The sequence below is a fragment of the Apium graveolens genome, unplaced genomic scaffold (assembly GCF_009905375.1).
Source record: "Apium graveolens cultivar Ventura unplaced genomic scaffold, ASM990537v1 ctg2916, whole genome shotgun sequence".
NCBI classification, from domain to species: Eukaryota; Viridiplantae; Streptophyta; class Magnoliopsida; order Apiales; family Apiaceae; genus Apium; species Apium graveolens.
Window position 1 is genome coordinate 33,642 of NW_027417850.1, and position 22,853 is coordinate 56,494.

Here is a 22,853-nt window from a genome sequence, read left to right on the forward strand (position 1 = left end):
TTTTCCCTTTTTTTTGACAGAATTTATAATATGAAAAGCTGAAAATAATAAAGTGAAGGTAAATGCTGTAAAACTGTAAAGACTGAAATTTAAATAAAAGAAATTTGAAAAAGTTCATTTTATATATATGACACCAGCCTCAGGTGTAAATGATTGCTACAAAAAGTCTCACTCTGCTGGTTATCACCGCGGCTACAAGTCACACTAACTACTATCAGTCAAACTACTACTACAGGTTAAACTACTAATACACACATACACACTACTCACTATGTTATACTATGCTGCATCTATATACATCTGTACTCTAAAGTCACTGTCTCAAAACCCAGGCGGAATATGCCTCAGCTCATCCCTAAGTGCCTGGACCAAAGTCTGTGCCAAGCGAAATATCCTGTACAACTTTACGAAAGAAGGCGGTCCCTCATGGGTCAAATCATCTAGCTCTCAAGTGGCACTCATGAAAACCAACTGTAACTGCTGTCTTATATAGTAATCTGGCTGTAGAGCTGCTAACGGTCCTCTGTCCCTCTGGTCAAACAAATGCATAATCTCTCAGCACCGTACTCTCCAATACTCCACATCATCTCTCATAACCCTGTACTCATGGTATGGTACCATATGCGGCTGTACAACCTGACCCACTGACTCCTGTGACGGAACCCTCGGTATACTTGCACCCTGCTGTGGTGATCCTAACTGTAGATCAAAATCATGCTCTCCCATCCCCTCGACTAGAATCATCTGAAATACGTCCGGCTCTGGGGCATGCACTGGTATAGGAGGTAACACTGATGGTGGTGGTAACTCTTGCTCAATCCCCGATATAAACTGATGCTCAATTGGTAAAGGAACCATCGGCTCAAAGAAATCAAATGGATCAAACATCTCTATAGGGTCATGGACTATCCCCTGTATTGGAGGTATTGGCTCCTGTGGCAATGGTGGTGGAGGTGGTAGAGGAGGAAACATGTACTCAGATACTAGAGGTATAACTGGAGCTACTGGCCCAGTGACTGTTCTCTCAGAAGAAGCCGAATAACCTGAAGATGCCATCTGATAATATACCAAAGAAAGAAGAAAGGTCATTGAACAATCCTAAAATTTATACTTTCCTATTCTAATCTGACCTGCTTCCTAACACTACTCTTCCTATCTGATTATTCTTATCCTATGTGATCTTCCTATCTTATCTTAACCCTAATGTTCTTATTTTCAGGGACCAAACCTACAGCTCTGATGCCAAACTGTAATACCCTCCAGACCCGGGGTATAAGTCTGGGGGTTACTAGCTAATCACCAAACCTGTACAATCTGATTAACACATAATAAAGAAATGAATCTAAACCCCTTTAACAATAACCATGATCTTTTTAGGTTGAAGTATGAAAACAAGAACCACTAACTACTTTTATTACAAACCAAATTCAAAATCTCACAAACTCTCTTTTTTACAAACCATTTTCTAATCAGTTTTAAACTAAGTTCATCTTTTATTCAAAAACACACACACATTAACTATCTACACTCCACCTGTTCAGGCAACTCAAAGCTTTCTTCCTGGATTGGGATCAACACTTTGGGTATAAGAGGATCCCGAGGCTTGACCCGCTTCTTTACCACTTGAGTCCTGATGGGTTTCATATTCCTTCTTAACTGAAAACAATAAGGTGAATAACAACAAAAAGGGTGAGCTATAAATTGCTCAACAAGTCCGCAAAATATAAACAGCGTTAAAGCAATCTAAATAAAACCGTAACCCGGGTATATCTGCAAAGATATAACCCAACGAGAATAGAAAGAAGGCCATTACTGGCGAATACAAACGAACTAAACTGGACACAAGTTCACATCTATAACCTGCTAATCAGTCAGGATACAGTACAGATCTATATCCCACTATATAGATCTCGTCGGGCACCCAGGCACTACGGCCCATCTCAACGATCCGGTTATTTCCCGGTCCTTTGGATTAAGTAAACTTAATCCCCAAGTATCATTATCCAGTCCACAGAATTACAACCGGAACAATCAGTATACTATGATATATTCTAATCACCAGAATATATTAATAATTGTGAGTAACAATTGGAGTATGAACAATGAATTCAGATGAAAAGGATAAATCAAGAATCAAAATGAAATATGAACAAGGGAATCAAAAGAGTACAAGCGTGATAAGAATCTGAAGAAATATATCAATATTCTGAAAGTAGAATAGGGGCAAAACTTGCCTTCTACGCGACTCACTGCAATTAAGTCCCCTTCGTCTATCACTTACTTGTCCTGCTTTTCTGGCTTAGCTTCTGTTAGCAAAAATAGACTGGTTAAGTCATTTCGTACATCAATTGCATCTTGAATCGACTTCACATCGTTCATATTGTATACCCATGCGCTTATGACTGACTCGTATATTATATATTAGCAAGTAAGACTCGATTAACCACATAATAGACATAAGTACATAAGCACATAATCATTTTTATAGTTAAAATAATTTTTAGAATCAAAATCGACTTGCTGATCGCTCAACTGATCACCATCAGACTCGTTTCCCATTTTTCCGGAATTTTTCGGACTCGTCTCGGTACGCACTTCGACTGATATTCAACAAATAACAAAGTCAACTAATTTCTAGAAGAAATTAGGCTTTAATATTATTTTTAATGAAAATAATTCATTTTTCTGATTCAAAGGGCTTTCGTTTCACTCAAATCGGACTAACGGTCTAATTAATATCAATTAAACACTGATAATTCAATTTATTATTCAATATAAATAATTATTACTAATTTTTAAAACCCTAAAATGATTTTTAAATAATTATTTAAGAAAAATCAGAGTAAAAAAAGATTTTTCCATAATTTTTGGAATTAAAATGAATTTGTTATGATTTATTGAAATTATTTTATTGATTATCGAAGTAATTAATCATTTTTAAATGATTAATAAATAATTAATAAATAGAAAATAATTAATAAATAATCATTTAATAATTTAAAATAATTCATCCCTAATTATTGTATTATTACGATTATTATTACAACTTATACGATTTAATCGATCATCTGTATTTAATTATTCGTTACGAATAATTATTCTAATATTCTTCGTATAATTAACTATCGCTCGAATAATAATAATCTAACTCGTCTTTCAATTATTCATATAAATATGAGTTACTCGTTTTATTCGACTAATTATCGAACCATTAATTATATGATTCGATTTTTTTTATTCTTATTTATTAATTAAATACTTAATTATTAATTAATAGACAAATAAATAAATTAATAAATAAATAATTAAATAATTACATAAATAATCAATTTCGAGTTTTTAAATTAATTAAATAATTTAGAAATTATTTATAGATATTTTCAGAATTTAAAACTAATTTTTAATAGATTTTTAGAATTAATAAAACTGATTTTTAATTTTATAAATTATAATTAAATAAAAAAAATTCAGAAACAGAAATAGGTAACTGATTTGGGGCTTTTTAGAATCAAACCCGGGTCATCGTTCCGGGTTAACGGGTCGGTAATCGGGTTTTCAAGAACACGGTCAACCCGCCGGATTCTGCAGCAACTCCGGCCACCGGCCGAGTTTTCCGACGAGTTCGATTCACGCTCCTAGGACCTCGTTTCCTCCCGTCGCCGTCCTACCTCCATCTCCGGCCAACATCCGAAGCTTTCCGGTGAACGCTTATCAAAGATACAACCTCTTATAATCATTATCAATAACCAAAATCTGTCAATAACATCTATAATTTACTAAAAACAAAAATTAAAAATTCGAAAAACCAAGAACTCGTTCTTAGTCTTCCAGGGGTTATATAATCAAAATAAATATATGAAATTACTCCTAAACTCGAGATAAAGCTATTTGAATCATCCAAAACATCAAACGATTCTTAAATTAAAAACCCCTAAATCGAACATGAACGCTAAAAATCGAATTGAAATTCATAGATATAAAACATGAAATTGATAGCAAAATCAGATAGTAGAGCTCAAGAGCTTTCGATTGACTACTTACATGTCTGATTTGGAGGTCGGAATCACGATCAAATCCCTGGTTGAACTCAAGAACACTAAACCCTAATTTCTGGAAATTTGGGGAAATTGCAGAATTTTTCTGATTTTTAATTAAATAATTAATAATAACTAGGGTATTTATAGTATGAAAAATAATACCCCTAAATAAAATTAAGGGGCTAATTACACTCCTAATAAAAATATTTGGCCCTAATTTTTATAATTTTTGAGTATTAAAATTTAATTTATAATATTTTATATATACAATATATATGCCAAAATTTCCCAAAAATTGTGAATAATGCAAAAATACAAAGAAATGGTACAAATAAAAGTCCTATAATTTTATAAAAAAAATGTGCTTTTTGTGTGGTTTTTAACACCCAATGGGGCCCGAAAAAGTTATTTTTTGCAAAACGAGAAAATTTATAAAATGTCTAGATGTTTAGAATAATGTGATGGTAAAAGCCGTTTGATGAAAAATAAGTCCCGTTTTTTTTGAAATACTGGCTTTAAAATCATGGTTTGGGTCATAAAACATTTGAAATGAAAGCGATAAATGCAAAATAAAATATCTGAAAAATATCTTAAAAATACCGGAATGACAGAAAATGCACGTAACACGTAGCAATTAGGGTTTGACAGATAATTACACATAATGACACATTAATACACATAATTTATTATAAATATAAAATAATACAGACGTAAATTTCTCAAACGTTACAAATATGATAAATATGATAAATTTTAATATATGTATATATATATAGATTTGATAAATAAACATAAAAAATTACTATTTAAACTCCAAGTGTATTGTGTAGGACATAACTACCCGTAATAGAAACAAATTCAAAGAATTTTACTTTTATAAATCATGGGCAAATTTGTAATAAAATTTCTAAAATTTAAAAGTGGAGTTTATATAGTAAAAAGTGGAGGCTATTTAACAATTTCCTAATAATATATATTATAATAATGAATTTGTAATTAATATAATCATTTTATTTTTTACATACACTCTTAAAGTCTAAGAAAGTTAGAATTTATACCGTTGTTCAAATTCTAATTTGAATAACAGAAAACTACTAACCATTGTATGTGCAATTCGTAAATTTAAACTTGAAATCTAATATATCTAGGCATATTTTTTTAGTATATACAATATGTTGTTACACTACAACTTTAAATACTTTTATTTTTTTCTAAACTTTAAAATTCTTAAATAAGTCTAACATCAATATTTTTTATTGTTTTCTCAATTTGATATGATACGTGCCTAAAATAAATTTATAAATTTATAAAATGATCAAGAATTTTAATTTTAATTCTTAATTATTTTATTTTACTAGGATTTGTTCAGGCAATAAGTTGGTATGGCCCACCTATCTTGAGAGGTCACTAGTTTACCCTTTTGCCAACTTTTTTGATATCCATTTTTATGAGCAAGGGAGAAATGCCAGACCTTAATCAATCTACTGATAATTGATAGTACCCGTTCCATGGGAGGATATAAGAGGTGAGTTTCTATATACTCCTCAAAATTATGAAATTTCACCAACACCGATACAGTAGGTTCGTTTAAATTGTAGATTGAAAATAATGAAACCAGCAAATAAGGTTGTTCATCAAACCGCCAATACAATACTGTAAATTATGGTTTTTTCATTTTATGGTGTAGTTATAGTTTGATTTCTTCACAAACCGCGTTGATGCTGTTTGCGTTTTTGATATAGTAGTATGAATCGCTTGCATTAGAATTCTATAAAATATTATTTATAATATTTAATAACCATACAATTTTATTAAAATTATATTTTATATGTTTTATTGTTATTATAAGTTTCATGTTTTATTATTAAATTATATAAATCAATAGTTGTATTGGACTAGCACATTTACACATATTATACGAATAACTAGCTTAATAACTTGGGAGGCATGGATTATTTTTTAGCATTAAATGACACTCGCATATTATATTTGTATGGGCCCTTAAAACAACCTGTACCACACGCATTTCTTCCGCATAAAGTATAAGATTCATGCAGTGTGATTATTGTTTCATAATTTACTCGAACGATATATATAGTTTGGTTAGTAGTTTTAGTTCAAATCATATCACATCTCCCCCCTAAGAACCCTACAAGTAAACCTATACATTAGGGCCTAACAATTAAATTCAAATTTTAAAATTAGATATTTCACAAATTATTTGAATATATATAACATATTATTGAGATTATATTTAAACGCTTATTACTTTTTATTTTCACTTTGTTTCGTGGTTCCCTACTTAAGGTGTCTCAGGCTCGATGAGGCACGCTTGGCTCTTGAAGAAGTACATGAAGGCATATGTGGGCAACACTTGGGGGGCAGGGCCTTAGATCATAAGATAACCCGTTTAGGCTTATATTCGCCAGAAATGATGGCTGATGCTAAAGAATATGTGAAAAAGTGTGACCGCTATCAGAAGCACGCACTAGTCGTTAGACAACCCCCCGAGATGCTGACCTCCATCAACTCGCCCATCCCCTTTTCTATGTGGGGAATTGATATACTGGGGCCTTTCCCCATGGCCACGACACAAAGGAAGTTCCTTATTGTAGCCATTTTATTTTACTAAGTGGATTGAAGCCAAGCCTTTGGCCAAAATCACAACTAAAAAAGTTGCACAATTCCTATGGGAAAATATCATGTGCCGGTATGGAATTCCCTGCATCCTAGTCACTGACAATGGAACACAATTCAACAATGAGGAATTCAAGAAGTATTGTGAGGAGAATGAAATTGAGTTGCGATTCACCTCTGTGGCTCACCCGCAAGCCAATGGGCAAGCAGAAGTGGCGAATCAAATAATCCTGGATAGATTAAAGAAGATGATCGAGAAGTCAATGAATAACTGGGTGGATGAAATACACCTAATACTATGGGCATATAGGACTACCTGTAGAGTCACGACTGGAGCAACTCCCTTCATGTTAGCATATGGTGCAGAAGCAGTTGTTCCTGTAGAAATATCACATTCCTCCCCCAGGATTCAAGCTTTCAATGTTGAGGAAAATGAAGAAGGGCAAAGGTTAGCCCTGGATCTAATTGATGAAGCACGAGATGAGGCAAATGCAAAGATAGTGGAATATCTGAAAAAAGCTTCGTTCTACTACAACCTAAGGGTTAAAGAAAGGTTCTTCAAATAAGGTGCTTAGTCTTGAGGAAAGTGGAAGCTTCTGGTATAAGGCAGAAAGGGAAACTTTCCCCAAATTGGGAAGGGCCATACAAAGTCAAGAGCGTTCAAGGTAGAGAAACCTACAAGCTGGAGACTATGGATGGTTTTGAAGTCCCGAGAACTTGGGATTCCCAAAACCTGAAAGTTTACTATGTGTAAAACAGTTAAAGTACGATTTTCACTTGTCAGATTGACAAGAAGGTTTAAAAGCACCTTGAAGCTTTGCTTGCTTAGGATTTTTTATAGAAGATATGTTTAGGTTTTATCAGGGTTGAACCCATCTCATGTAAGGTATCAAGAATACCAAGTTATAATAAAGAGCGTTTGGCTTAAGCCTATTAGTTTGATACATTGTGAAGGATAAAACCAAGTTATAAACTTGAGTTTGAAAACTCAGAAAAAATTAGATGATACTTGGGCAATACAACTGAAAATAATAAAAGTCAATTACAAAGTTCAATATTGTCTAAGACAGAAGAAATACATAAAACTTAGGCCTTGGAAAGCTCAGATTCTTTAGAACCACTATCTAAAGTCTCCTCGGACGTCTCTTAAGTCGGTCCCTTGGATGTCTCTTCGGAAATCTCAGCAGAGGTTCCCTCGGAACTATCCTCAGACGCCTTGGAGGCCGCAGAAGACGCTGGTTTAGGAGACGCTGGCTTTGGAGGCTCTTCTACCCTGGCCTTCTTTATAACAGGCTCGGTCTCCTCCTCAGAAGAAGATTCCTCCTCTTTTGAGCTGGATTCAAGCTCTTTCCTCTTTTGGCCTTGGCCCTAGATTTCTGATGGGCCATCCTTAATCAGATCAGCTAGTTTATTTGTAATGCCCCCAAGTGCTGGAACTCACACAGGACAAGGGAAGCAAGATTGTTCAAGGACTTCTGGAAACTCGTCCTGGACATCCTCCACAGCGGCGTCCCGACCTTTCTTATAGCTGACTGGATGTAGGAGGGCATCATGCTCCACCATTAAATCCTTGAATTCCTAAGTATCCATCCAGCCGCCAAAGGCTTTGTCCTTTTGAGCCTTGAGGATAACATTCTCAGCCCGGGCCATTTTCAGGTCAGAAGTTGATGAGGTGAGCTGGGTTTGAAGAGCCTCTATCCTCTGGTTGGCCTCCTCCAGCTTCTTGTTTGCATTCTCTAGGCCAACTTTCCAAGCCTTGGCTTGGTGAATTGCCCCTTGAAAATGGACATTCGCCTACAAGATACAAAGAAAAAGTGAGAAACGAGAAAAATTGCGGCAAAAAGCTATGAATGCCAAAAGAAAAATACGTATCATCGCCAAAGCCTGAGCTCCAAAAAGCTCGTTAGCCTTCAAGTCCTGTTGAAGGACAAGGTCATTATAGTCAACCGGGGAAATGGAATGCATAGACCATTCCTTGGCAAGCGCTGTGTTGCCAATAATCGAATCCTTTCCCCGGATTCCCCTAGCGGGTTGGAAGAAAGCCCCTGGTTTTGGTTTAGTACGTAAAGGTTGGCTGGGGCCTTCTTCGCCTGGTTCCTTCGCCTGGAGTAGGAACTCTGGGAAATGATCCCCGAGGCGCGGGTCTTTGAAGACCTTCCCAGCACGTTTCATCATGGTTGTCTCCAGGTCTTTAGGCTTTGTAGCCTCCTCAATCTTCTCAGCCACTGCAACAAATAAGAAAAGTGAGTTGAGAAATTAGCAAGGTAAAAGATGGAAAAAAATGAAGACAACTAGAGAAGGAAGGAACCATACTCTTTTTAGGAATGGGAGAAAGGCCACGTTCTACAAAAACGGTCTCCCTGATGAGATCCCAAGAGTAGGAAGTCCCATTATCTTGAGTAAGGACGTTGATAGCTTTGGTCTCCTCCTCAGACAAAAATATATCGTTAGGGCTCCCATTTACAGCTAGCCCAAAAGATGAACGAAAGAGGGTGCCCCAATCGCCACCCTCCCAAAGAACGTACATAAAATCTTTCTTCCACCCGAAATTATTGTCAGGGATGGACTTCCCATTCACTATGTAGGGAACAGTTGGACGCTGGTCCAAAGAACCCACCCCAGATTCTTGTCGGGACTATTCTTGAACTGAAAAATCTTTCTAAAAATGGCAACCGAAGTAAGAATATTGTGTTTGGCCCATTGCGACAAGTAGCACAGAATCAACCTCCAAGAGTTTGGAGGGAGTTGTCAAGGGCTGATCCCCACATCAGCTAGAAAAATAGGGATAAATGGGTGAAAGGGGAGTCTATTACCTGCCATTAGAGTGTCCCTGTAGACGCATAGTGCGTCCTTCCTCCATTGACAGGCCCTGCCGGCCGGACCCGCAAGAACTAGCTTGAAAGGTTGCTTGATTTTGAAACAAGCACTCAACTTGTCCAGCTCCTTTGGATCCCGAAAGACACTGATATGATCGTGCACGTCTAAATGCGCATCAGACGGGTACTCGTCCACTCGGGTGTTGATCATATCAATCAGGGAAGTGTAGCTTGATCGAATGGGGAATTCATTGGACTTTCTGGCCACGTTCATCTTGACCAAATGAGTCATTTTCTTATCAGCCATCTGAAAAAAGGGCACATAAGAAGACAATTTTAAACACAAACTATGCAAAAACAAGCATAAGAAGAGAAAAGGGAAAGTGTTTACCTGAAGTAATGCTGCTAAAAGAGGCTGGCTTGCTAAATGGAGGCTTTGGGGCTCAAAATACTCCGACCTACAGTTGTTCTTCGAGATCCTTAACAGAAGAAAAAAGAAGGAGAATTTAGAAATGAGAAAGTGAGGAGGAATAGAATCTACTCACTCCTTTATGTAGGAGAAAAAGTGAAGTTGAAGGGACAAAAAGCCCAGTAAGATTAAAGGCCCAAAGAAGAAAGCCCAGAAATGGAACGTTCCAGAATACTCCAAGGAATTCCAAAGGAAATAAATAAAAAATTCTCGAGAATTCTAGAGAATTCTAAAGAAGGTGTTTAAACATATTAAAGTCCAGTTATAATATGGAAGAGGCCCAATAGAAGGCCCAAATCCAATTAGGATTTGGAAAAATAGAGGCCCGAATCCAATTAGGATTTGGAAAAATAGAGGCCCAAATCCAATTAGGATTTAGAAGAATACATGCCTAATTCAAGGCCCAAATCAAAGCCCAATCCCAATTAGGATTTGGAAAAAGAGAAGGCCCAAACAAGGCCCAATCCAAATTGAATTAGAAAGAAGGCCAATAAAGACCAGGGTTGAGGTCGAATTTGAAGTCGTGAATTCTATTCAAATTCTTTCGAACTAGTGCCCGAAAATTATGGGTAAAAAAGACTAGGATTGAGGTCAAATTTGAGGTCGTGAATTCTATTCGAATTTTTTCATATAGACACCCGAAAATTACGGTTAAAAAAGACCAGGATTGAGGTCGAAGTCCAGACCAGGATTGAGGTCGAAGTCCAGGTAAATAAGACCAGGATTGAGATTGAATTCCTGAATCAAGCACAATATTTTTCAGGAACAAGGCCAGAAATTTTGACCAATATCCAGGTCGAGGGTTCGACTAGGATCCTGGTCGAAATCCAGGTCGTAAATCCTAGTCGAAACCATACGACCAGAAAACAAATAAGCACATAAATTTTGACTAAAATCCAGGTCAAGGGTTCGACTAGGATCCTGGTTGAAATCAGGTCGTAAATCCTAGTTGAAACCTTACGACCAGGAAACAAAGAAGGACATAGATTCGACCAAAATCCAGGTCGAAGGTTCGACTGGGATCCTGGTCGAAATCCAGGTCGTGGATCCTATTCGACATCCTTCGACCAGGATTGAAATGCTGCCACAAAATTCGACTAGGATTCAGGTCAAAATTTCGACTAGGATCCTGGTCGAGAAAGAGCTGAAAATTTAAAAATATTCATGAAAAAATGCAGAAAATTTGGAAAAATCTCGGAAAAAAGGGAAAATTCCTGAAAAATATCAGAAAAATCCTAAAAATAGGGAAAAGGTAAGAAAATAAAAAGGAAGTTTTTTAAACGACCCTGAAGCCGTGTACAAGGGAAATCGTTGTAAACGTGTAGGTCGCTCCACACTTTACCCTAAACGATAACCTGAAAGGGAATGAACGAACTTAACTTTTCCAAAATCTTATACGGTTTCCCAAAAATTGGGGGGAAAATGATAGGGATAAATAAATCCTGATTGTGTAATTAAATATTACATTAATTATACATGATTTGGGTTACTAAGCCCAATAAGAAGATGTATGACATTCATACCAAAAAGGTTAACACATTGATCAGGCCTGATGGACCAGATCAGGCCTGATGGAACAAAGAAGGCCCAAAAACCCTGAATATTAATTAATTTCATAATTAATTAATAAGGGAAAAATCAGCTATTGAGAAGAGTCCCAATAAGGACATAAATCCTTGCAGATTAGCCTCTAAGGGACCTAGAAGGATAAGGAACCAGTTTCCTACTATTTAGGACTCCAAAGTCTATTCTAATTCTGAGACTTGTCAACCAAGTCTCCTATACCAAGTCCAATTTAAGGACTCCCAACATCTATATATGGGGTCTCACCCCACAAATCAGAACTACATTTTTTGACTTGATCCTTGGCAATCAGCAAGGTACGTAGGCATCTTGTTAAGGCAGATTGAGTCACAAAACACAAGAGCAGTCAAATGGAGTCTCGAAGCTCACGTTCCTTAGTAATAAATACAGCTAGTTATATACCTTAGTTTTTAATCCATTACAGTATATAATTTCTTTATTTGGTGGTATCTTACTCTTTTTAGTACTCCCTTCAATAATATTATTAGAATTAATTATTTTTAAAATTAAATAAATAATTAGTTTTTATTTTATTTAAAATTAAAAAAATGTTTATTATTAGTCTACACTAACAATTATGGTGTTGTACTGTTGCATCTCTTACAACTTAATTGACATTTATCCTAAAAAATATTCATTTCATGTAACTTTTTATTTACTTTTAAAATACTAATAATATTATATAAACATTTAAAGATCATTAGTTCTGAAAAATAGGTCTTAAATTGCGTTAAATAATAATTTGTGATAGACAATGGTTTCATAGAAATAATACAAAACTGTTATAATTGTAGTATTTCTACAAAAGTTTAGAGCAAGGGATTTATAAGACGTTGTATGAGTTTCTGTTCTACAATGGTTAAGTGGGAATAAACTGTCGTCTGTAATCAGATGACGGATTATGTCGTAAAACTCGTTGTTTGATTAATTTTCAGACAATCGTAAAAGAGTCTCATGTTAATATTAGTCATTTTACCGAATTTTCCTTATAAAATTATTCAAGATAAATTTGATTTTTTTTAATAATTTTTTTATATGACTAAAATCTTTATACTTTAACATCCGTGTGGTTTGATCGTCTAAAAAATAATATAAAAAAATAATTTTGTTATTCTAGAAAGAATCTCGATGAAGGGTAATAGTACTTTTACCTAATTTTCCTTATAAAGTCAAGCAATATAAATTTAATTTTTTTATAATTTTTTCATATGACTAAAATCTATATTCTTTAACATCCATACGGTTGGATCACCTAAAAAATAATTTTAAAAAATAATTTTGTTATTTCGGGAAAGAATCTCGTTGAGGGTAATAGTACTTTTACCGAAGTTTTATTATAAAGTCATGTAAGATAAGTTTAATTTTTTATGTAATTTTTTCATATGACTAAAATCTATATACATTTACATCTGTATGGTTGGATCGACTAAATATAATTTTTTTATTCGGGAAAGAATCTTGGTGAGGGTAATAGTACTTTTGCCGAAATTTCCTTATAAATTTATTAAACATAAGTTTGAATTTTTTTTATAATTTTTTCATATGACTAAAATCTATACACATTAACATCCGTATTGGTGGATCATTTAAAAAATATTCTAAAAAATAATTTTTAAAATTTAAGAATTTGATATCACACAAGGTCTCTTATTGTGCCAACTAAGTGATCTAGGTGAAGCCAATCAATGGGTGAGATTTTGCAAACTAAGCGATCCGGGTGAAATATTTTCCACCAATTAGATGGTGCCACATTTTCCTATAAATAGACAATGGTTACTGTCTTGTTAGAACCGTCATCTGAACCTTATTTAAGAACCGTTATTTGACATATAATAAGACCATATTTTTCATAAACACTTATCTGAAAGGTAAATATCCAGCAGAAAGACTTCTAAAATTAACCGTTGTCTCGGGATCGCTTAGACAACAAATTCATAAATTGTTGTCTTTTTACATTTACAAGACAACGGTTTTGTAAACCATTGTTATAGAGTTGGATTAACAACAATTTGAAAAACCGTTTTCAAATATTTTAAAATGGTTACTCATCCCGTTGTGTGAAGCATATCAAGACAATAGTTTTAAAAAACTGTTGTGCAAACTCCACTTTTTTGTGATTTTTTTACAATGGTTCACAAAACCGTTGTATGAACCTTGGATTAGACAATGGTTATAGGAGGGCAAAATAAAACCGTTGTCTGTCATTTTGGGACAACGGTTCTTTTGTCAACTGTTGTCTAATTAGTGTTGTCTAAACTGTTTTTCTTGTAGTGTATAAATAAAAGTTGACCGTAAATATGACTTCTGCTGGTCAAATTTAGCTGCAATCATATTTAGTTAGTCAAATTTAGTTGCAGTCATATTTAGTTGGTCAAGCTAATGACATTAAAGAAGCTCTGCTTGGGAGGCATCGAGGATTAAAGTATTAGTTAATTTTGTTTTTTTACTCTCAGATGTTACCTTGATGTGTTTCTTGAAGTTATTCAAGTGTTTACAATGATTTTGTAGAAGAATAGAAACCTAGCATGATCACACAGGTTTCAAACATGATCCTGCTTTCATGAAAACCTCACATGTCTAAGTACACTGACTACTGTGGTATTGGGATGCTCATGTTTATTACATCATATTCATGCAAGAAGGTAGCAAAAGTCATTGTCTGATGATTTAAAATGTTCATGCAAACCCTGTGTAGCGATTGGGAAATTCGTGACGTAATTAAGAGAATACAGTATAATTTTGTGGTATAATTATAAATTATGTGATTAAATAAAGGGTTAAATAATTTTGTTGGTTAATTGTCTTTATTGTATATTAGTAACTGGGAACGTAAAATGACGAGTTCCAGTTTGATGAGTCAGCTTAGGGGATAAGCTGTGTTATCGGGCCGTCAGGTTAAACGGGACCCTTTTTAAAAGAGATTAAAAGTATTTAAATGTGAACTATGTGTTGTAATGTGAAATGGAAATGTTTAAGTGTTATATTCCAGAGATGTATCAGTTGATATAAAGAGAATGATTGTGAAGCATAATTGAAACACTCAGCGTCGGGCCGTCAAACGGGACAAGACCCGTTACGCGAAAAGGAGAATAATATTAAAAAGTCCAATTTTATGATCAAATTTGAGTCGTGATATGTGAATACATGCTATTGCTTGAAAATATGCTTGATTATGTGCTCTATTGATTTTAAATAATTTTAAGGGATTTATTTGATTTAAAATAAGGTTTATTGAACCTTTAAATATTTTTATAAAATTAGCTGAGTATGTTCAAGGTGTGAAATTTGTTTGTTATCTTCAAAATAGTCCTAGAGACTTTATAAAAATTATAGATGGATTAATTTCGTGATCGGTGTATTTTAAAATGATTTTATCGAGTTATAATTCTATCTTGAACGCAATCTTGTAAAATTGGTACTAAATCAACCGTTTGCTCAAAAGTTATTTTGAAAATATGGCTGAAAAGCTAATTTTGAGATCTTTATTCTAAATTTATTATTCTTTGCCTTCCCATATTTTCTGACAGAGTTATTCATTATTTAAATTCATTTTGGAGTTTAGAATAAAAGAGAAAAGAGAATGGACGTAAGAAAACCTTGTAAATTACTAATGTATCTCTGCCCTTTTATTATAAAAACCCACTCCCCTTTTCTTTTTCATTTCTTCACCTGGATCTCTCTCTTTTCTCTCACTTTCTCTCATCTCATCACTATCTCTCTCTCTCTCTTCCTCTCTCTCTACCTCTCGGTACACCTCTCTTTTTCACTCAATTTTTATGGATTCTACCATAAAAATTCATCCTTGTTCCATATATGAGCTTTAATCCATGTGCATGTGTGTGTTTATGCTTGCATGTAAAGTGTTTGTATCTGTTTGAGTTCGGTATTGAGCCGAGGCTCGAGTTTAACTTGATCAACTAGAGTTTTTGTTATTATTGTGATGAAATTGTATTGCATGTAGTTGTACTGCATTTTTTTAATAGAAATCGGAGGTTTTAAGGTTGGAAACCCCCGAATGGGGGCACCACCGCCACTGATGATGAACTCCGGTGAACCGGTGGTGAGTTGTGATGTAATAGCTGAACTCTCATATGAATAAAAAAGATTATTCGTAATTTCATGTTGTGCTTTGCTTGAAACCGAATGGTTCTTTTTTTTTAAGAATATAAGTTGATTTTTGGACTTATAAATGATTGAGTATAAGAATTATTGGCAAAGTAGAATGAGTTATGGTTTGGAAACATTAATTGGTACATGATGTTGTACTTTGATGATTGTAAGTAGTTGTTACTAGAAATCGTGATATAGATAGATAATTGGTGGATTAAAGATCTATTTGATGTTTGCATGTGATATTTTTGGGAAATTCGAATAGTATAATTCGAGTTATAAGAAATTAAGATGAATTATGTGCTCAAAGTGATGCTTCTATGTTTCCATGAGTTAAAATATTGAACATAAGCTAGATTGGGATAAATTAATGGTTAAATGTAAAATATGGTGTTGTATTTAGCAAGGTTGCGATTTAAAAGAATCGTTTGATTTCTCGCCCGTGTTGTGTTATAACCGAATGGTTTATAGGTACAAAAGTGATTGATTTGATCCTGAGATTTGACTAAGTGAATGCATGTGAGATTCCTAAGAAATTATTTGGTTTAATTATTGGTTTTGGTTCGAATTATGTGAAATAAAAGAAAAGATTGATTCGTTTTGATATCGGGTTGTGTGATCATTATTATTACTCGAGTATAGAGTTTGGATGTAAGGATTATATGCTATGTGTCATAATTGCGTTGCAATATTTGATTCGTTGACTAATTGATTTAAAGTATATGAGTATGTGGTATAAACGTGGTTAGTGTATATGATTGAGTATCTGTACTTTTCACTACAAGAAAATAAGGGTAAATTTGACCGACTAAATTTGACTGTCAACGGTCATATTTACGGTCAACCTTCGTGTATAGCTAGTCAAACTTAATTTTGACCGGCAGTATTCACATTTGAAGTCAACCATTATTTTGCAACTGGTCAATAGTTAATTTTGACTAAATGTAATTGAATTTAATTTCGGTCAAATTTAATCGGTCATATTTATTTTTTATGTCCCAAAATTAAGAGAGGGAAAATTCTCGCCTAGGAAACAAAATTCGAGCCGAGGGGTGTAAATTTGACCGTCGTTGGTCATATTTGAACGCGGTCATATTTACCATTTTGGCGCCAAAATTCCCGCCACGGTTAAACGAAAATATCAAAAAACAAATTTGACCGATGACTGGTCATATTTATAAATTTGACTGCCAGTGGTGAATTTTAAATAAATCATTTTTGTTTATTTATTTTAATAAATAGTAAATTATTTATTAATTATTAAAAAATATTGGAGTACTCTAATAACAAAAACAACATATTAAGAATTATTTTAGTCACTGGTAAGATTTATTTTAAATGATATAAATAAATGTTTAGTACGAGAACATAATTTAGTACGAGAACATAATATTTACATTAAAAACTAATGAACATATAGTAATACGCGTGTAAAAATTATATCAACAATACATTATATTGTTCAAGTGTGTTAGTCCCTGAACAATATGACAAGAATTACAGAAGGGGGGTTGAATGGAATTCTTGAAACTTTTTCTTGAAATAAAAATGTTCTAACTCGAATATATATATAAGTGTGAATTGATTAGCACAATGCGGAATAGTTATTTAAATGAATCAAAACACAAGTAATTATAAACAAGAGTCTTTAAAAACTTTCTGGTGGAATTTGAATGATTCCACCAGAGATATATAATATATATCGAGAGAACCCTGTGTGCAAAATGCTCACAACTGCTTACAAATATTGAACAACTAAGAATGCTAAGAATTCTGCTTACAAATGTTTCTCTGCTTGTATCTCATATAATTCCTTAGTTGCTACTTCTGGGTTTATATATCACCAAGATTACAAAGTAATGAGACATGATAATAAAACAAAACTATCTAGTCTATTACAATGCTACTTCATTACTCTATTTCAGCATCTTTGAATATTTTCATAATAGAATAGAAATGGCAATGCTTCTTTGTTCTCGAAAACCCAGTTGAATAGGCTACCACATTCCATTTGCATCCACTCGACGCATGTGACTGTGTTGTCACTGTCAACAGATATTTGAATTCTTTATCCGTCGGGTTTATGATCATCTGTCGAGTTATCGATCATCCGTCGGGTTGTTGATCATCCGTCGAATTCATTGTTGCTTATCTGTTGGGTAGCAATCATGCACTTGACTTCATTTCACTTATGCAGAATTATAGGACATCATTTATGTACAATTAATCAACCTATTTTGCATATCTAACTAAAGTCAACATGACTTAAGTACTACTACATATTCTAAACAATGTGTATGCAGAAATGTGCTACAGACTTTTTGTTACATAAGCTACTCACTCGATGGATAATAAGTCATCATCCATCGGGACTATATTGAGTCATCCGTCGGGACTATATTGAGTCATCCGTCGGGACTATAAACCTTATCCGTCGAGTGCTACATAATTTCACTAAGTAAAATCTACCAAGGTGTTTTGTTCATGAAATCATCAAGTACAGAACATATACACAACAAAGTGTTTGTATGAGATACATGATTTAAGATTGGATTTAGAGGTTAGGCTGTCAATTTAAAGGGTTACTAGTTTTGTGAATTTCAAATTTTAATTTTAATGATCCAATTGTACGAATGTTAATTTTGTTAGTTTTGAAGGGTTCATGAAAAAAATCCATTTATAGACACTATATCTTAACTATTATAATGTATTATTTTTTATATAAAATTATAAATTTGACTATTATGGCATTTTTTTGTCACATATATAAAAATAACGGTAATTATTAAGTAAATTCAAAAACGGTTTAGATGGAGGCACTACTAGAATTCTTATTATAGATACCGGTACTTGGACATCCGTTGTTCACACGACCAATGTTAAAAGGGTATATCGATATCGATATAATTTATAGTGATGTTAAAGCTCACATCACACCCTTAGTCGATAGATTCTCACTTTCAGCACATTATAAATATACAGATATGAATTTATAAAAGTAAGTAATAAACAAAGTATATATAAGATTAAGTCGAATGCATAGCTATAGTTTGTGTATAATATTGGACCAAAATAAAAATATATACTTCAATGCATATACTTTGTCTTAAAAATGCATAAATGGATAGTTGATACTATATTTAGCACTAAAATAGCTATAGCTATCCTCACCCTATTATTATATAATTACGAATGAAATATATATATTTTTAATTTTAAATGAAATTTGGAAAAGAGCTACAAAACTTCACTAAATTTGGAAAGATATTAGTGTAAATAGAACCAGTATTCGACTTAAAAGGCATATTTTAGCACAAAAATATACTTTTTGATCTCATATTATAACAATAGATGTAGTCATTTTAGCCTTTAGCACTTGACTTAAGTACCAATTTTTTCTAAATAAGTACTTCAAGATTTATTAATATATAGAGTTTAAATATTTTCTATCTACAGGTAAACTTCGATAAATTAATACACCCGGATCATAAAAAAATATTATTTAATGAAAATTATTAATCAATAAATCAATTAATAATTTTATTAATTTATCGATATACATCATTTTTAATTTCTTTTAAACATATTACAAATATATATGCCAAAAATGTTATTAATTATCATGATGCAATGAATACCGAAAATGTTATTTATTATTGTGGCGAAAATAAAGAAGTGACATAATTGTTGAATATGAACAAACAATTAATACTGTTATAAAAAAATGGAAAGAAGATAAAAAAGGAAGATTATAAGATTATTGTAACCACTCTAAATGATGTCCTTAAAACAACAATATTGCTTATTTTCTGTAGGTCTAGAGTACGCCAAGCTCCCTAAAAAGGATACAAGTACATGGACAAATAAATTTCATAAGAAAGTAAGTTTACATTATAGTCTTATTTTAAAATATAGTTTAAAAATATATAACTTTAATATAAGACAAAATTATTAATTTATATATTTTATGCGACTTATATATTTTAATAAAAATTATTAACTTATGAAATAAGAGAATTATTAATTTATATTAACGATCTGGGTCGGGATTATAAAAAAAATTACTTAATCGAGGTTATTAATTTATTAAGTATTATTTATTGAAGTTTAAGTATACTGGACTCAGACCCGGGGAAAACTTTTGGACTAGGGCAGGAAAACTTTTGGGCTAATGCCGCCCAAATTTTCTTACAACCACACTCAATCGACTCTCTCTGACTCAAAATACCGTAACTCAATCGTCTCTCACTTTCAGCACTTCCACTCTCGTTCGCTCTCTACCCTCTCTTTCTGGCTAATCTCTCCCGTTAATCTCTCTTAGAACCACCGTCACTTTCTCTTGACACAACTTGGGATCTCTAGTACGTAATAAGGATTTTGGATTTCTAATTATGGCTCAATTGATATACATGTCAAGTTAGGAAATTGAGGCTCAATTGATTTGTTTATGTTTATGTTACCTTAAACCTCTTATAATTTTTTTAATTTCAGTATTCATCTAATTAGGGATTTGCATTTCAAGGCTTTGATTTAAGGTGATTTCAATTTCAGGGTTTTGTTTTGATGTTTATGTTCTTAATTTTTATGCTTATTTGGTTTATTTTTACGAAATAAAAGAAGCTCGCTCTACCTGCCTTTATTATTATTCCTACTCGTGTGTTGTGTCAAGAAGTATTGATCATATTTTTAAGTTTGATTTTGTTTTATCTGGAAATTTGTGTTGAGTTTAAGAAATGGGTGGATTGTTTCATACTCGTGAGTTTTGTCGACGTGTTTTGACTAATTATTTTATAGTTATGTTTAAATTTGCGGAACTGAACCAATTTGCGGAAATATAGCTGATTGTTATGTTGGTTATGATTGTAGGATTATAATGAGGTGATGTTCAGTGCGGCTTAAATTGGTTCAGTTCACGACGAACGCAGAATTTGGAGTTGATACCATTTTTAGTGTTGTTCTGTTTGGCTTTATTGAATTAAAAAATTTATCATGTGTCGGATTTTAATTTTTGATTGTGGTATTGTCAGAAAATAGGGTTGGCAGGTATTGAATTTAGCCGTGCTTCAAACAGAGATTGATTATGATTATAAAGTTGTTAACTTGTTTAAAGGAGAACAGCTAACTCCTGTAATATTTCTTTTATATTTTTAACGGTAGTGCAATAATTCTTATCCGGGTAGTAAATAAATCTAACTGAATCTAGTCTATAACTCGAGTCCAAGTTTTTCTTATCCAATTGATTTGAGCCTATGTACCTGATTAAAGTCAAACTCGAGTTGTTTGAAAAGTTATAAATCTGGAGTTTATCTCACATTTAAAACTAGGTTTTGTGTTTAGAAGATGAGATGAATAGGGGTGGAAATAACTCAATTTGTTCCGTCAGAGAACAAATATTTAAATTATAGGGCATCCACTCCTGCTTCCACAATCTGATGTTCTTTGTGCAGGGAACCACTGAGTTTATACTCGCGAACTGTGTTAATTTGGATCTACAAGTACCAAGTAAGTTGATGTTTTTATGTTTTGATTAGTTATGTCTCTTTTTCATATTTTAAAATACAAGCATGTATTTGAAATGCCTGCTTAATTTATCTTTAATATTATAGAAAATAGAGAAGTCCTTTAAACTACTGAAATGCTAGGTACATTTACATCACTCCTTGTATCTTGATGATTTAAATTTATTATCCTGAGTTTTTTTACTAGTTTATGATGGATTACAAGACTAACTGTGATTTTATATGATTGTTTGCAGTTAGATGTGCAAATTGTATACCTAGAAAAGATTGGTTTGTAGTTGGAGCCGATAACAAAATGATTCACGTATACAACTATAACAAATATGATAAGATTAAAGAATTTGAAAAAAACACAGACTACATCAGGTAATTGAATCTGCATCCAAACCTTCCATATGTTTTGTCAGCGTCTGATGACAAGCTCATCATGCTCCAGGACTGGGAGAAAGGCTGGGAATGCACTCAATTGTTTTGGCAAGATAAAACATATTTACACTTATTATTTTTTTTGGATGATTGACTTGTAGATTTTTTAATTTACTGCTAGGTTTTTCTTGACAACACAAGAGAGTCGTTCTTTTTTTTTATAGATTCTTTTGTGTTTTCCTCATCGCTGTTTAGCCGTTTTCTTTTAGCAAATTTTATATCCCGAGACTTTTTTAGAAATATGAATGCATTATAGTGTCATTTTACAAGAATGTATATGGGATTAAACAACTCCTTAGTGGGCCCTGTATTACGATCCGATAATATTAGAGTGTCCTCCTTTTTACAAGGGCATTATTATGTATTACACCGTAAATTGAAGCATTTTCCAAATTTGCCAGAAGATTCTATTCGTGAGATACGTCATTCGTCGGAATATGTTTTGAGCATAATAATAATTCTTCTTTGGTGCAGATTTACTCAGTTTGAAATGTCTCTGTCAATAACTTGAAGTGCCTTAGAGGAAAATTGGTCCACAATGGGCAAATATGCATATTGTTTCACAGGTTTGTCTTGTGGATTTAAACTTTACTGCTGAGACCTTTTCCTAAGATGTTTTACAAAACTTTATGAAGTCCTTTAAATTAATTCATGTGCATGAGGTTGGCCATTATTTTTCCCATCAATATTGCAATAATTATTCTTATTGCTTACCTATTATTAAAAGTTTCTTACCTGTAAAGAAACCATCTGTTTATATCACTAAAATGAAAATAGTAGTTGCTCACACTACAAGAAAAATGGCTAAATATGATCGAAATTTTCCAGTCATATTTAATCAAATTTGACCTCTAGCGGTCGTATTTAGTTAAATATGACCGAAATGTCGGTCTTTTTAGACTGGTCAAATTTAGTGAAATCAGTCAAATTTAATTAAATCCGACCGACTAAATATGACCGCTCAAATATGACCAACTAAATTTGACCGCCTAAAATTGACTTCAATCGGTCATTTTTATATTTTGACCTTTGACTTCAAAATTTTTGTAAAAATTGAATTTCCCGCCTCTAGTCACAAAATACCACGACCAACGGTCAAATTTATAAATTTGTCCGACTTATCACCAGTCAATTTTATAAATTTGACTAGGTTATTTTTTGGTCTAAATTGTAAATATGACTCCGTTTGTGTTAGCCGAATTAATAAAAATGACTGATTTCGATCAAATTTAAAAGCAAATATGACTAATATGAT

At 33.1% G+C, this 22,853-nt stretch overlaps 1 long non-coding RNA gene across 1 annotated transcript; it reads left to right on the forward strand.

The window, feature by feature from the left end:
• Nucleotides 1-20,947: 20,947 nt before the first annotated feature.
• Nucleotides 20,948-22,184, forward strand: LOC141700796 (uncharacterized). Its single transcript, XR_012566520.1, has 3 exons — nt 20,948-21,155; nt 21,409-21,538; nt 22,073-22,184. It is a non-coding gene; the product is annotated as an uncharacterized LOC141700796 (long non-coding RNA).
• The last annotated feature ends 669 nt before the right edge of the window (nt 22,185-22,853 follow it).